At 38.1% G+C, this 16810-nt stretch overlaps 1 protein-coding gene across 2 annotated transcripts in view; it reads left to right on the top strand.

The window, feature by feature from the left end:
• CDH2 (cadherin 2) overlaps positions 1-16810 on the top strand; it is a 114303-nt gene that overhangs the window by 59194 nt on the left and 38299 nt on the right. The gene's annotated exons all lie outside the window — the stretch shown is intronic.

Below are 16810 nucleotides of genomic sequence, written 5' to 3'. Positions count from 1 at the left end.
TCTCTGAGTTACTGTTCTAAGTTGCATTTAATAATCACAATTCATAATCTTAAATTTTTGATCATTTCAGAATTTCATGTTTGATATTTTCATTTGTTTCTCTGTAAATGGATCTGTATTAGCTGAAGTCACCTTCTTCTATGAATGTAATAATTTACAATTGACTTCAGTTTTAGGAGTTTTGACAAAAAATGCACCTTTTCCAAGATAAAGTTTGGGGGGAAAGATAACTGATTATTTCAGGTTAATATGAAATTATTCCCTGTTGTCACCAGCTGTGTTACCATTTCTTATTTTACATGTACTAGTGGTTCAGCATAAGCTACACAATGGCCCACAAATAAACTTTACAAATCATGCTTCTATTTTTATCATCAGCAATGCCTGTAGTGGGCTCTGTCATTTTAACTTCTGCCTTGCTGTAAATAAAGCTACTTTTCAGCCATATATCGCTTCCTTCAGCTTGCCATGAAAATCTTTAGCCTGAGAGAGATTTTTCTCGTGAGGAATCTCTGTGGCATTGTGGTTTGCTGTGAAGGTGAGGGCAGATTCTTGCTCCATTTGTAAACCTTTGCAAAAACAGCTTGCTAAGTGGTTTTGGAGGAATTTGTTTGCCTGCTTTCTGTTTGCCTTTGAACTGGCATGCTTAGCACTCTTGCTGGACATGTTATGTAGAATAACTGGGGAGGGAGGAAAGAGGGGAAAAAAGAATGTGTGCCACATGTAGCATAGAATTTGGCCGACTTGATAAAGAAACAGACCTAAGACTGCTGTATTTTCCCTGGACACCCATCAAGTACAAACATTTTTGTAGCTTTCACTGCCCAAGGCAAGCTGGAAAGAATTGCCACTCCTCCTAGTCAAAAGCCACTTGCAGAGTAAACGAAATAGTCACTAAACAATTTGGTGCCCTTGATATTTTGCTGACCTGTGTGACCCCGCCTTGTCCCGCCTGTATGGCACAGCTGTGCCTGCAGCAGCGTCACTGCGGAACTCAGGGCTACAGCCTTTGGGTGGCTTTGATGTCCTGCTCCTGAGCTCCGTGTTTGTGGGTCAGGGCATAAATTCCTCATCTGAGCAGAGACTGAGATGGCTTCTCTTGCCTTCTGGGAAGACAGAGGTTTGTATCACTTACAGGAGGAGCAGAAGCTGCTTGTGTGTAGGCTCAGATGGTGCTTTCCCTGTCCGGTGTCCAGCGCAGCTCGGCTGTGGCACCACAAGCAGTGGATCCTCACCTCTTACCTTCACCTCCATCTGCAGGGAAACTCCTCCTGTTTGACCCGGGAGTGATGTTCCTTGGGGCTGCCCAGTAAAGCAGCATTCATAGAGGCAGGGATAACCTCCTTCCCTGCCTCCTTTACTGGATGGTTTTATTTACCTTGGATCGTGTTTTATAGTAGCTGCATTTGAAGCCCTTAAAAAGTTTGGGTGTTGTTTTTATTTGAATTTATTATTTATTGTAAGAAAAGGAAATAGTCAAACCATTACTATATGTGCATGATGTTTATGAGCAGATGAGAAATGCAGATTTGGTCCACTAAATGTAGTAAAGTACTATATCAGGAAACCTAAATGTACCTTTTAAAAACTTGGTAAATTTAATTTTGGAAAACAGTGATAATTAGCAACACAGCATTAAGCACTATCAAAACTGTGTTTAGTTCTGATGAGCCAGTTCTCTAATCCAAAGTTATACATGTTTGTTGACCAGGCCTTCTAAATGTTTTTCAGACTCAGATGAAAAAAGGAAAGGACAAAGCCACCCTTTTTTAATTTAATAAGAGAACTCTCAAATCTCAACCATCTGCAGCTGATGACCACAGTGAAGAAAAGTATCAAATATTAGCAAATATTTAAAAAAATAAAATGTGCTACATGACTTGAGAACACATTGTTAGGAAAAAATGCACCCTTTCCATTTTCATCTAGAGAAATTAGATAGCTTTTTTGATCTTAAACATCTAGTTTTTCCTTCAGATAAATGAAAATCACAAGCTCACCTCTGCTTTTGACCTGATGAGACTGCAAAGAAAGAATGGTTCTCTTTGACAAGAGAGGAAACATTGACACAGATCATACTCATTTATTTTTTCTAAATAAAACAGCAAAAATTTCAGTACATAGTTTAGGTGGTGACAGATTTTCAGGACAGTGTTTTGAGGGTAGTGTTGTGTTCCCTCATGCATTTCTTAATTACTTCAGTATGACTTCAAATTTTTCTTTACATACTTCGGTGCTGATTCCTGATTCCTTTGTAGAAGTTTTATGAACTTAGGTCTTGCCTGCTTTTTAGAATTAATTTAATAATTGTTTTGATTTTTTTGTAAACACAGCATGAGTTGTGTTTGCTTTTCATCCATCATTAGATAGCAGCATCTCTAGTTATGATGGGGAGAATGCATTTGATAGAATAGTGGAAAGAAGTGAAGTGTCCAATGTTGCTGTCCCCTGAAATACTGAGTTAAGCTTTCTCAGGTGAGGAAGACATTTTTGTTTAAGACATTGCTGTTTGTCTTGTCTCTGCCACCCTGCACCAAGATTTTGGGAAGACCATTGGGTCTGCTATCTTTAGAGACTTTTCTTACTCTCTTTCCATCTTTCCCGTTTGGGAGAATGATAGAACAAGCACCTACGTGGCAATAGAACTGTCCTGAAAAACAGGACACATTTGATGGCAAACACCTCTCAAAGACATGTAGTTGAAAAATGTGAAGGCAGTGAATAGGGTTGTGTCATGTGTAAGAAGGTAGGCTAAGAAAAGACGTAGTGGAATCAAGCTGTGTTAAGGATATTATTACTGAAATAAGTTGACATTGCAGTACTTGGCGAAGGTGCAGAAATCTGCTGGATCTGGAAGTAAACTACTGTAAAAACAGTTGTGTAGAGAGACACGAGTCAGTTGAATGTGATTTGAAGACAGAACTGAACGCAATTACTGATTTTTGTTATGGGGGCTTGTTGAGAGTAGCACAGATAAATCACAGCTTGGTGACTAAAATTTCACGTCTCAAGTTCCTCTTGTTGCCTTGGTCCTCAAAGAAAAATTGGAACTGTATATTGGAGACATCCAGCAATAAAAGAGTTATGGAACAACCATGTAGATTGATTATACCATTTGTTTTGAAAATCTGTAAGTTATAGCTATAATGTACAAAATGCCAGCAGATGTACATTAAAAATGACATCTCTGAATTTATAAAATAAAAAAAAAATCCGCACTGTAGTGAACTTTATAAATTTTTAACTTCTAATAAGGAACAGCAGCCATGTTGTGTGCTTGTGAGCCAAAAATCTGGTTAATTTTCCCCAAATGCCTTTCTCCATACCCAGGGTACCGTATGTATTGCATTTGTGGCATCATGTGTATGTTCCTTGATTTTTTTTTTTTTTTTATTTATGACACTACTAAGCATGAATCTGTTAAGAACTTCACATGAATGTTATTATTTTATGACATCATAGCATGTTGCCTTTTGTAACATCCTTAAGTTATGTACACAGTGCCACAAGGATTATTGAAAAATGGACTGGACCTCAAAATGAAGTTCAATTTTCAGTGGCTCTTTGCTTTTCCTTGGCAGCATATCAAAGTAAAGTAATAACATTACAGTGCCAGTATTTTAAAATGTAGCTCAGATGTTTATTGTAAGGTCAGATCTGTTCCGTTTCACTTGCTGCTTCCTCCTGCTGTGGGAGAGGCTGCTTTTAGTTTGCAGAAATCCATTTCTCATGGGAAGGTGAGCTTTAGATACCATGATCTTGAGCCCTGAGAGGCAAATCAAAATAACACATCACTCATTTACTGTAGGCATTGCCGAACTTAATAAGAGTTGTTCTGAACTCCTAGTGCTCAACTAAGATCAACAGATCAAATTGATTATATTGCTTGCTAACCTGTCTGATTACCTCATCAAAGTGTTCCACCGCCATGTAGACTCTCCCCACTGGCAGGAAGGTCTTCAGTACAAAGACTGTGAGCAGCCTGTCCAAACAAAGCTGAAAACATGGTTCCATGTGTTCTGGATAGTGCCTTTTGGACAACTACTGAGCCTGTGTATGCAGGCTCTCAGGCTGTGTTCCTTGGGAGCCTCCTCCTGAGGGTAACTGAATTCCTCACCTTTACTATAAAATGGGGTAGGGTGACGCGAGTATGGATCTATGTTCCAGTTAGAATGTGCACCTTTTAATAGAAAGTACAAAGTAGTGGAGAATGTGTGCACTGAAATTACTTGAAACTAACAGAATGCATTTAGCTTTGGGGGCATTTTTTTTTTATTATTTTCAGGGTGTGCATGTGCAAGGGGACAGTTGATTTGTAGCTTTTTGTGGTGGATTAGTTTGTGGATTTCGGGGTGGGTTTTTGTTTTAGTGGAGGGGGTTTTTTGTTGTTTTTGTTTTGTTTGGGTGGTTTTTTGTTTTGGTTTGGTTTTTTGTTTGTTTGTTTGTTTGTTTTCTTTTGGTTTGGTTTTGTTTTTTGTTTTTTTTAACTTCCTAGAACACAGCCCTAAATCCTAGTGAAATAGATCCTGAATATCGCTGCAGAGACTCCAGTCCTTGCACTGGCTACACCTGCTTGTAGATGGCTGTCAGGTCCCTCAGACAGAGGTGAGAGGAGAGAGCAGTTTTTTATCTGCTACTCACGAACGTCAGACTCCCAACATCTGATGACAGGTTGCTATTTGATGCTCTGTAGTTTTGTTTCAACAGAATCTCAGTATGCTGTTTCACTGAATGACTTTGTGTTCTCCCTGTTGGTGACACTGTTGCATTTACAGACCAAAAGCATATTCACATGCACACAAAGACGCATCTGGAGTATAGTATTAGAGAGGAACAGTGCATCATACACCAAGAAAGGAAGGAATTTTGCCATGAGTAACTTCAGCAGTCTTTTAGATAGATCATGAATCTGCTTATATTAGCCATCTAAGCACAGCATTTCAGTGATTTTTGCACAAGATGTTCCTGGTAATGCTTGTCCTAAGGAGAAATATCTCTGGATCAGCAGTCAGTACTGTAGAACACATTGGATAGTATTTTCTGAAGTATACAGCAAGCATAGCATGGCTTTCTTTATTCCCTTTGCAAACTGGCATTGTTTTTGGGAAGAGGAAGTGAAAAGAGATGCTTGTTCTCGTGAGTGAATGCCACAGGTGTCTTTCTGAGGAATTCAGACATTTGAGGAAGATGGAGAAGAATACAGATGGCAGTTGAAATAGCCATTGAAATGTTAAAATGTTTATTACAATGGGGCTTTTCCATTCAGATTCCTTTTGGAAATGAACATTTAGTATTCTGGTAAGCAAAGCAAGAAGGGCTTTCTATTGGAATAACACAGTACTTGGGTTTCTAAAGGAAGATTTAGTTTCATTTTTGTGATGGATTGATTCTGCAAGTTACTGAGTGTTTCCATTGTTCAGGTATTTGTATGGTGTTTGATTCATGTAAATGTTAGAAGTTATCCAGTTTTCATCTTGTACCTAGGACTCCCTATCAGGGAGCAGTCCTCTTATACCAATTGCTGTAGAAATAATCCCCAGACACTTGGGATGCAGTCTGGGCATTCAGAGGGTGTTGCTGTGTAATCTTTGCTAAGGAACTTAGAATGTTGTGACTAATAATTGAAAAATGAAGACTGCGTAGAGTGCAACAGCTCAGTGCTTCTCAGCAAAATAGTCTTGACTCAGACAGTAATAGGTTAATTGCCACATCCAGAAATGAATCCTAATGATTCCCTCTAGGAGCCATTATCACATGTGGGGTTTTCATTGAGATATTTATAACTGTAATCTTTGGTCTCAAAGCTTGTGTAATTGTTGAATCCAGCAAAGGGGTTCAGAAAGGTAATACCCTGCTCTCATCCTTAGGCTTTGCTAAAAGTAGAATTTTCAGTTCTAGTTCAATCAGTCAAGCCCCTGCTATTTTCAGGCATTATTCCAATCTAACACAATTTGAATGTCAAGTGTCTTGTGTTTTGTGCTCACAAGGCCCACAGGAAAGTCTAGACACTAAAAAAAAAAAAAAAAAAAAAAAAAAAGAGCTGCATTTATCATAGGAAGAGTATCTTCGAATATATCAGAAGATTCGTCTTTTTCTTCTCTGTTCTTCTGTGACTAGACTGAATCATGATTGTAAAACAAGAGTCTGTTCAGCCAGGTCTGTCTCTTCTCTTTCCACCTGGAATAAATTGCATAAATTTGCACAGCATTGCTTTGGCATAGAATCCTGAAGTACGTCTTAATTTTGCAGTACTGAAAGTTCCCTCTTGAATGAAGTCTGTATTTCTCTCATTTGTCTGCAAATTGTATCCAAGGATTTATTTTCTTTTTTCCCTTCCTATATTAATCCTGGTACCATGTTGTGCTGCTGTCACACTTGTCTGCATTTTGCTAAGAAAACATTTTTTTAATCTGTTTTTTTCCTGGTGTAACACCTCTTTTATTCCTGTCAATTCTATTACTGTCAATTTGAATTTGAGGGGATTATCTGAGCCTCGTAATTTTGTAATCCCTCACAAGATATTAAAAAAACCGGTAAAATATCTTGAAGGAAAGTAGCATCACTTAAATTTTGACTTACACTGTGTCACATGTACACAAGTAGCCTCATGTTGGTCATTTTAATGAGTTTGTATTGTATGGTGCAGTCAAACATGAAGCAGCAGTGCTACTTCTGCTTGCAGCCAGTGTTTGTCTAATTTACCTACAGTCAGGTGGGCCTTGCATGAAATAAAAAAAATCATTTGAAAAGACTCAAGTCTGAGGTCCTCACTCTGCAGAATGGCACAAAAAGTCCAAGTTTCTCCTCCTCTTTTGTTTTTCCTTTTGTGCTGTTGATACTTGGTGACTTTGCAGGGATGGGTGGTTTTCATCTCATTGAGAATATGGTTTGGGTAGTCACCGAGGAAGACAAAAATAACTAATACTTTTTTGAGAGCATTCATCAAGTGCCAGTCACTAGAAAGTATTCCAGCACTGGATTTTTTTTTTCTGATCATTGGACTTATTTTAGCTCTTGAGGAAAAAATATTTAATGTATGTACTAATTACTCTTCGCTCCCTTGTGTGGGTTGTTGATAACATTAAGGTTTCCCTATGATGTTGCATTGTTTTAGGTGAGCTTCCATAGTCAGCAGGGTCAAGTAATTTCCTACATATTTCTAATTAAATCTAATTCTAATAGTAGTGGTTCTTCATTTATTTTTAAGTCATCTGCACACATATATTGGACTGAGGGGGAATGTGAGGCATATTCAGAGAGTTGCTATGACAAGATTCTGTGAACAACCCAAATAATAATCTTAAAATATGTGAGATCAAGCATTTTCCTGATAGTTCCCTTGATACTTCCCCCTCTTTAATGGTAATCAGTTAATTAGCATGTCACCTTAGCTATTTTAAATGTTGAAAGCAACACAAAGGGAGTGAATACCCATTTAGGGGTTACTTTCACCCACAGGTACTCCTTCATAATAGGACAGACATACAACTTTTTTGAGTCCTCTGCTTTGTTATGAGCAGCACTACTGTGGCCTGGCTGTGAAATACTCTGTACTAGCCTGCTCCAGTCACCAAGAGCTTTTTCTGAATTTTAAGGTCAGATATCTCTGTTTAAGAATAATAATGATGAAAACCTGAGGTCTGACTAGATACTATTAAGCTGCCTTGCCAACTAGTGTTCTGCCCGAGGCCTACTGGACATGATCCAGTGATGCTATAATCCGTGGGATTTATGGTTTTTATTGCTATCTAACCACATCAGTGTAAATAGTGCTGGGCTGTCTCTGCTGTCCCTTCCACCCCCTTTGGCAACTGGCAGGCTTCTTGCCCTTGTTTAATACAAAAGCACAGTGTTCAAGCGGGGTATTTTTGCACCGTTATCCATTTGCTAAGGAAATGAGCATCCCTGTGGTACAGGGTGCTTCTGCTCTGCGATCAGCCATGCCTGCTGTTTGCTGTGGGGATGCTGCTGCAGTTGTGTCCATGTCCATTGGCTGGAAGGTTCTCCAGGTTCCCCCAGAGAACAACAGCCTTTGTCTTTCAGCAAAGAAGTGGTGCACAGAGCTGTCACAGTAACTGGAGTATGACTAAGGACCTTTTAAAAGTCATAAAGAATAATTGCAGCTTTGGAAAATTAGACCGTAGTATGCCCAGAGGAGTGACTTGTGGGAGGGTGACAAAAGCCACCAGTGTTGAGCAGACCAGACAGAGGAAGGAAGGAAGCAGGGGAAAATCTGGGTTGGTGTTTGTGGAGGGTCATTGCATTCAAATGTGTGCTGGTTTGTGAAGCTGAAAGGCAGGTTTAGGGAGAGTTGTCCCCTTTCCCCTTGAAGCATCCATGGCCACATGGGAGAGACTGCCAAAGTGATCTCAAGAAACAGGTGGTGTCCTGCGGTATGCAGCAGAATACAAAACATTAAGCGGTCCCACATCTGCTTCAAGACTTTTTTTTAATGGACTGTTGAGAGGAGTGCTGCCATTTTGTCAGTGCTGGGGATTTCATTTGATGCAATGCAGTTCAAATAAAATACTCAATTCTGCCTGAGCAGTCCTGTAATTTAATGAGAAAAATCCCTAATTTTATTTTGTTGTATTTATTTTCATGGTGAGAAGTGACACATTCACTAAAAGTCATATAAAAGTGACTTTTAGTGTCAGCTAAAAGTGATATATGCTTCTCTCCTATGTTTTGTTGTTGTTCCTAAACCCCTTTTAGTGTGGGGGCTTAAGCCACTGTTTAAAGCTGCTGACTGGTTGAATTTATAAAATAGATCATCACCTCATTTGTGGCTATGCACCCATTCGATATTTCAGCAAGTTCTGTTTTTTTACAGAAACTGTAGGTGCCTGGGTATTTAGTTTGTTAGTTAATTTGTTTATTTTTGTAAAAACATCCTCTGATGATCTTTTTGCCTAGGCGTGCTCCAAGCCTAAGCTGCAGCTTGAAATTAGCAGTGCTTTGATACCTCAGCACCTCTGTCAGGAGCACAGTTGAAAGAGGGGACAGGAAAAACGGGAGCATCAGGGAAAAAAGTAAGTTTCTTTAAACTAGAAAACAGAATGCCTGGAAAGGCAGGGAGAAGGAACAATAAAGAAGAAAGAGAGGAGAGCTAGGAAAAAAAACCCTTGAAACCTGAAGCCTAAAAGGACTTCAGGCCAAGAACAGTTAGCACAGAGAACATACAAAAGCATCTATTCTCTGTTCTCACTTTCCTTATTGCTAGTGAGGGAAAATGAAAAAAAAAAAGAGCTAACTTTTTTGGCATATTCTAAAGATAGAATAAAAGGAAAAGCAGCTTATCCAGTTTTTTACTAGATATTTAAGTCATTACTGTAGCACAAAAACTGCCCTTTAATTGCTGCACCGTAATTGTAGGTATTTATTTCTTATGCTGCTTAAGGTCACATAAAAACGAATAGAGGTAAAAATAGGTTTGTGTTAAGTGCCTCAATTTTGAAACCATTTTCTGCTAGCTGACTGCAGAGACAGTACTTTCCCTTTAGTCTCCTGGTTTGACTGTTCAGTAGATACATTTTTTAATTACCAAATTGGATTTTAGCAGGTGTAGTCAGTTGATGCATTATGGGTATAAGAGATTAGTGTTTAATCCTTCTTTTTATTACTGTGTAGAATGGTGTGCTTGGGAAAGTATTAAAGGTGCATTGCATACTCCAGAGTACAGAAATGACATTTATTACTGAGTTTTCTTTCAGCTAGCATCATTTAGAAAAAAGCTGGTGCAGAACTCTGCAGGGACCTATAGGCTCGTCTATAGTGAAACTGTCTTAAACAATACAGAGTGGAGGGAAATGGAAAGAAACCTTTTTGTGTTTTAAAACAAAAGCAGTTGTCGAAATACAAGTACTTTCCCTCTTTAAGATGATTATTCTCTTTTTCCACATTTTATTTTTTCTAAAATAAATACAAAAGGGATGTGAAAAGCACAGATCTTTGTGCCAATGAGTGGTAGAGGCAAAGACTGAAAAGGGTCAGTGAATCAGATATAATTTGGACTCTGTTTGAGATACCAGTCCTGTGTTTTGCTGATGGCTGGTATTCCCGTACTGAAAAGCTGCAGAGGATTTCTATCGAATAGAAAGAACATTATCCCCATTTTCATTCTGGCATGCCTGTTACGACTTTGTTCTGTAAACAAAGAGGATTATGGGAACTGGAAACTAGATGGCATTTTATTAAAGAACTGTGTGAGTCTTTCCGTGTGAATGCAAGAATTAGGCAGTCTGGTGATAGCTACCTGTGAAAGAAAATACTTTAAAAATAGACCTTAATGTTTGAATTATTAGGGTTCATAAGGAGGCAGTCCTCATGAATGTGGGAAGGAGCTTTAATATTTCCCAGTTGTACCTTGCAACAAAATACTTTAAAAGAAAAACTTTCACACTAATTGTACAAATTAAGAATGAAAAAGAATATGTTGCAGAAATACAGAGAGGGAGATTTGTGTCCAGTGTTCTTCTGTCATGTAGACTGCCAGATTGCTTTGAAAGTGTGTTATTTTAGGAAACATACATGTTTATCTATCTACAACTAGTAGTCTCAGGAATGGGGCAGGAGCGAGAATTGCACTGAGTCATAGTTTGGTAATCAGTACAAATTATTTTTACCAGCATAACATGCAACTTTTATAAAAACTTAGGGTTTTTGTACAGTAGACTACTTAACATCCTCTTTCCCCAGAGTAAAGTCATATATCAGTACAGGGTTTTACCTAATGCCTGCTGCAGATCACTCAAACTGCTTTCAATTAATGAAAAAAGTGTACAGTGTGAATTAAACCTAATTCTTGCAAATCGCCTTTCCTTTTCATTATTATTTTCCTAACTGAATAGACAATTAAGCAAACAGTTCAGCATGGAAAAGTGGGAAGTTGAGCTGCTATTAGTCAGATCATGAAACACATAAAGTTGGTAAATAGCTTGAATACATCCTCAGATTCTCCTCAGTTGAAACCTTCTGATGTGACACTTCTCCACCACTTGAGAGCTTCATAACCAGTCTTACCCATGAAACCAGCCTGTAAAGATGGTGAAGACAAGTGTAAGTAGGATTTAGAAGCAAATGGGCTGTATTTGGCCCTTAGTAAGTGGCAAAACTCCAGTTGGGCTTGCGTGACCTGCTGAGCCCTCTGCTCCAAGTGGGCTGGGGTGGCAGAACACAGTGCTCAGCACAAGGCACAGGTTTTCAAAAGCAGTTACTGAATTAGCAGGCTTTGGTAAGTAGCTGTCTTTCAACAGCCAGCTTTCTTTTCAAGTGTCACAGCTTGGTTAGTCCAGCAAGGCTCAAAATGAGTAGCACTTTGAGATTTTTGGATAGTCTGGAGTATGGGATAAACTACAGGTCATAAATAGAAAAGCAGAGAAGAAAAAGGGATTGGGAAAAATGACCAGAAGAAACTTTTAGAAACAGCGCTGTGTATGGAAATATCTCTAAAGGATATAATGACAAATGGAATTACAATACAGGTAGGGAAATGCCACTGCCTAAAATAACTTGATTATATTTCATATTTATTTTGACTCAGTAATTTCCGTAGCTAATGTTCTCAGTTTGCAGATGCAATCAACATTTTTCTGGCTGATGTAGACAACCCATATATCAGAAAATCAGATACTAAATAATATTTAATAAGATTTCAAGATGGTTCCAGGAAGTTCTAAAATCAGACCAAATTTAAGGGTGGTGATGGAAAAGGCAAGTTAGAATGTATTTTAGTTCTTTGTGTTTATAACAATTCGCCAGGATGTCAAAAGCCCAGTTCTTTTGAAGGTCATCTATAATTATAGTAAAGGATGTCTCATGGGCATTACACATGCCACTCTAACAAGCCATGAACTGAAATACGAGCATGTGCACTATGCCAGTAGGACTAACAGATCATCTTACAGATACAGAAGTAACCAGTATGAATAAATTACTAATTTATTAAGTAAGAGGGGGGCGGGGGGGGGCATTATATGGGGTTTTTCATATAATTTTCTCCTGCTTCTCTCTCTGAGAATACTTTTTAATACAGAGTGTCCTTGGAGAGTGTTCAGCTATTAAATATGCAGATGGCTAGACAGTTCAAGCAGAATGTTTCCATATAGTTTCTCCATCTGTCAAAGGTAAAAGTGGTATCTAATAGGTAGTTGTACCTAAGATACTTTCTTATTCTGTTTATTTTGTCTGTTGCAATACGATCCCAAGTGGATTCAATAGCTGCAGGTTTTCTGTTTTATGATGCACACTCTTAACGGTATTGCTGAAGTACATGTGTTGTTAGCACTTGGCATTTGTTGCAATTTTCCATAATGTCTACTTAAGTGAGCCTTTGCCTTGAGGTTGATGCTTAGGCATTGAGAAGAGCATTCAAGAGGAGTAGCGTTCCAACAGATTTACAGAAGGAAGCACACTAGTGTGCTTGTATGCATGTGGATGTTATCTGGATGTGAATTGAATTATTTTCCAAGTGCAGAAAATCCAGATGGCAAACTCAGTCTCACGATCAAAACGAGTGATGAAAATTCTGTATTAATGTTTTATGTTGCGCATGAATATATACGTTCATGAAATATTGTACGGTGGGCTATATTATTAACAGCAGGGTTTTTTCCCTCAGTCCTTGTTTGGATCAAGTAATTCTGATGTTATTTTCCTAGGAAAAAAAAAGCAGAAGCAGCTTGTCTATAGATACTATGAATCATTCATCTCCTGAGCAGAAGCAGCTTGTCAAAGAGTGCAAACCAACATGAGTAGCTGTATTTTATAGATACTATGAATCATTCATCTCCTTAGACCTGAGCAGGAGTGGTGGTGATCTCTAGTGCACTTTAAATGAATTTGCATGTCTAGTTCTTAACGTTTTGTACACTACACGTGTGCATATGTTGTAATTACTTCCATGCAAGAGTGTTAAACTGAAAGCTTCCTTTAATATCATGGAGCTGTAGACTTTCATTTTACAATGTTGTAGTCTCAGAGGTCCTCTTTATTTAATAGAATATACTTGCCTTGGTTTTAAGACAAGCAAAGACTCAAATTAGGGTATTAATGGTCTTTTGTTGTAGGGTGTAATATTTAATAATAATCATATGCTAATACTAACTACAATTTTTCTTCTGTTGAAAGACCCTACATGTATAAACCTTGTGCACATCCATATTTTGAGCCTGTGAACTGAGTGCATTTTTTCCCATGTTGCATATTACTGCTTTTATGTGACCAAAAGTATTATCTTTAAAAACAAAACAGTTATCTTTGAATTTGATTGAATACTTCCCAGGGCTTTCAAATAATATACTTCTAAAAAGCAAATACTTTCAGAAGGTGCACAGGATACTCAAAAATACTTAAAAATCCATGAGTTACTTTTACAGATTATGATACTCTTATCTGATCATTTATGCAGGGTGGTATTAAAAAGCAGTAAAATCAGATACTTGATGACTCTTTGTATTGCATTTAAAGTAACTAAGATTCTGCAGATTATATCTAGTTAACCTTTTTTTAAGTGGAAAAAAATCTGTGATTGATCTGTCAACATAAAGTGACTTGTGGAAAGTATGCCTCCCTTTCCTGTGGTTTTTAGAAAAGAACATGGTTGCATAAGCAATCATTATTCACAGTAAAAAAATATATTTCCTGTAGCATTTTTGCAAAAAAAAAAAAGTCTTTGCCTGAAAACCTACTGTCAGAAATCACTCTTTGTTCATACTAGTTGAACACTGAAAAATGAAGCAAAGTGATCTAAATTGAATTTACAAGACTGATAACCATGTGGTTGGGGGGAGAGTAGCTACTGCACAACCTGTACTCTGTCAAGGGAATTTAATTATAGATGGTTATACTTGACTATAATTCGTTAATGTGTGCTCCTTGCAAAGGGAGAATAATTCTCACATTGACAATTTTATATGTTTTTACCAGGATACTGTCAAAGGAAGGGATTTTCATTGAATTTCATAATACACAGTCGCCTGGGGGAAGAATATCAATGAAGTGGCTAGCAGGCTGGGGTTTTTGTTTTATTTTTGTTCTGCTGGAGTCTGTATGTAAGGAGATTGGGGGAAAGAAATCTTCTTCTTTATGAATTTGAATATCTAAAATAGGAGAATATTCTGCTACTGTGCAATAGTTAGGAAATATTTTTTAACAAAATATTGTTGTGTTATCTTGGTCTTTTGTACCATAATGACAAATATTCATTTTAGCTTTCATCTTTTTGAGAAACAATAATGATCAAAGTTTAGATTAATCATTACTCTCTTTCCCACTTTTGTACTTTCTGGAAGTCTGAGAAGAGCCAGAGATAGAGCTAGCTTTAGAGCTGTTTGTCCTTTTGGTCAAGACACTTTTTTGAAAAGCAGATTTGGAGAGCAGTTGTGGCTGAGATGAGATGAGAGGTTAGCAGAGGCACAGAGCTATGGGTTATGTTGCTGGCTGGTGGTTTTTTTGGGTTTTTTTTACTAATGTGGACTGTTTCTGAGAGGTTTATTTGTGAACAGTGGTGGCATTTTAAGGATGCCCAGCTTCCTCCATGCTTGGGGTCTGGGTCATCTGTGCCTCTGTAACCAAGTACAAATAGCACTGTTTAACAGTCCAGTCATTAAATTCTTTTCTCATTAAATGTAGTGACTTTGGAGTAAGCTCTTCTTGGACATCTTTTTATTTCTGTGTTGGGTAATACAGTCTACTCAGTCTAAAGATGAGCCAATCAGAATTACAGAATTAGGACTGTAGTAAGTATTTCTACATACTGGAGTGGTTGCTTTAAGTAGTAGCTTTATATTCTTGGCTTAGAGTCATGCATGTTCTCAGCTGGCTGTTGCATTTCAACCTAGTGTTGCAGTGAGCTGACTCAAGCTGCAAGGCCCATGTTGAAAAAAGGAGGGGGTCAATGGGATGGTTAATATCTGAGAACTGGAACTTCTGCCTGCCAATTTTCTCCTCCCATGTGACCAGAGGATGCCATCTTCTCCAAATTCTGCAGACCTGTAGCCTGTAGATTATAGGGAAGGAAGTCATTGTACCTGATAAAGCAGGTAGGATGGACTTGAGGATCCATAGGAATTGCTCAAATATATGAAAGCTTACACGAGGGGCTGAGTATTTACTAGAGTTTTAGAAAACCACCCTCTTCACTTATGAGGAAGACCAGAGGCAACCTCTTCAAGGAGGATGACAGGAGCAGCCCTGCTGGTGAGGCTTCAGCCTTTTACCCAGGACTCAGTGCTTTGTGGACATGGCATGCTCTTCTCCTCAGGGTGAGGCTGGCCTTTCACAGGAAAAGACCTTCAAACTCTGGGATCTGAAAGAGCAGTATCCCTGCCCTGTTCAGCAAGATGTAAATTAAGAAGGTTGATGCTGTATCATTTATTTAGAGTAGTGTTGTGCTTTGTCTCCTTTTTGTATCTGATGGACTCCTAAAATAGTCTTCTCTGTCAGGAGAGGGCAAATGGGGGATTCTGGATAACTGAAAGGGGGCTGTAAGGAAAGAAATTTAGTCTATCATCTGATCATCAGCTTGGTGCTTAAAGTTCAAATACAAAAAAGTATGATTCCTTTTACTACTTTCCTGAAAACAGTGCATTACAGAAGAAAGCATATGATGCATGACATTTAGTAGTGATTTTTCTTGAGAGGGACCTTTAGGTTTTGAAGCTAAATAGTTTTTGCATGGTTTAGCACAATATAAAAAGTGCAATAACTGAAATGAGGCATAAAGCCTCATTTCATCTTCATCTTCACTATGTGGATTTCAGCACAACCTTCATAATGGTATTTTGCACTTCCATTACCCATACAATCAAAATATTTCATAATGCTTTGGAAACATTAAGGAGTGATCATTGGTTATAAAAGCACACTTTCATTTTTTAACTTATTATTATTTGCAGTAACCCAGAAGATAACTGGTGGTGAAAAGAATTGGGTAGAGAAGGCAGTAACCTGTTGCCAGTTCTGTTTTGTGAACAACACATCATTATCTCTACATTCAGTTTTACTGACTTCTTTTTCCATAGTGTGTCTTTCAGACACAACAAAAGGAAGGAGGGAATTAAGCAAGAATAGATAATTCCTAAGTAGATAAAGGGACATGTGTGGTACAGAATACAGCTTAAAAAAATCCAAACAAAAAAAACCCAAAACAACCAGACAAAAACACAAACAAACAAACAAACACAAAAACCCAAAGCAAAATAAAAACTCAAGGTCATTAACTTAAGTTTTCTCTGTGAGGCATTTACTGCCTCCTTTATTGTGTCAATGAGGGACAAGGAAACTCAGTCCCAGAGCTCATAAGTAATCTTCCTGAGATGGCACAGCTGAATCACAGGCTGATTTGGGCACAGAATTTAATTTTTTTAACATATTTCAGGGTTTCCACCTTACCCCCATTGGCAGAGGGAGCATGCTGGAAACACAGTTGTGTTGGCAGTTATGGTTGCAGTGTAACAAAATTTTTTGAGTGTTTTTAATGAATCAACTTGATGGATCTTTGCAAACCTTGAGATATGAACCCAACTAGCAACCGACTGAACTGTACCTTAGGACGTGGAAGGAGATGGTTTTCTTGCTGGTGTTGGAGTAAATTTGAGGGAGGGAGGCTGTTCCTGACTAGGGTTAAAATCTCTGCCTAGCAGTCCACAGAAAAATATCATTGTTACGTGGCATGTACTGACTGGTAAAATAAAGTCCTGACTTACAACTGCATGTGATAATAGCAGCAACAAGTTACGTATCTCTGCTTTTGAGTTTGTTGTTAGTGCATTTGATGTCACAGTGAGTTCAAGTGGGCCGCTTTTTCACT

Source organism: Pyrgilauda ruficollis, unplaced genomic scaffold, assembly GCF_017590135.1.
Source record: "Pyrgilauda ruficollis isolate IOZ18807 unplaced genomic scaffold, ASM1759013v1 scaffold41, whole genome shotgun sequence".
Taxonomy (NCBI): domain Eukaryota; kingdom Metazoa; phylum Chordata; class Aves; order Passeriformes; family Passeridae; genus Pyrgilauda; species Pyrgilauda ruficollis.
This window is presented reverse-complemented; position numbering and strand designations above follow the sequence as displayed.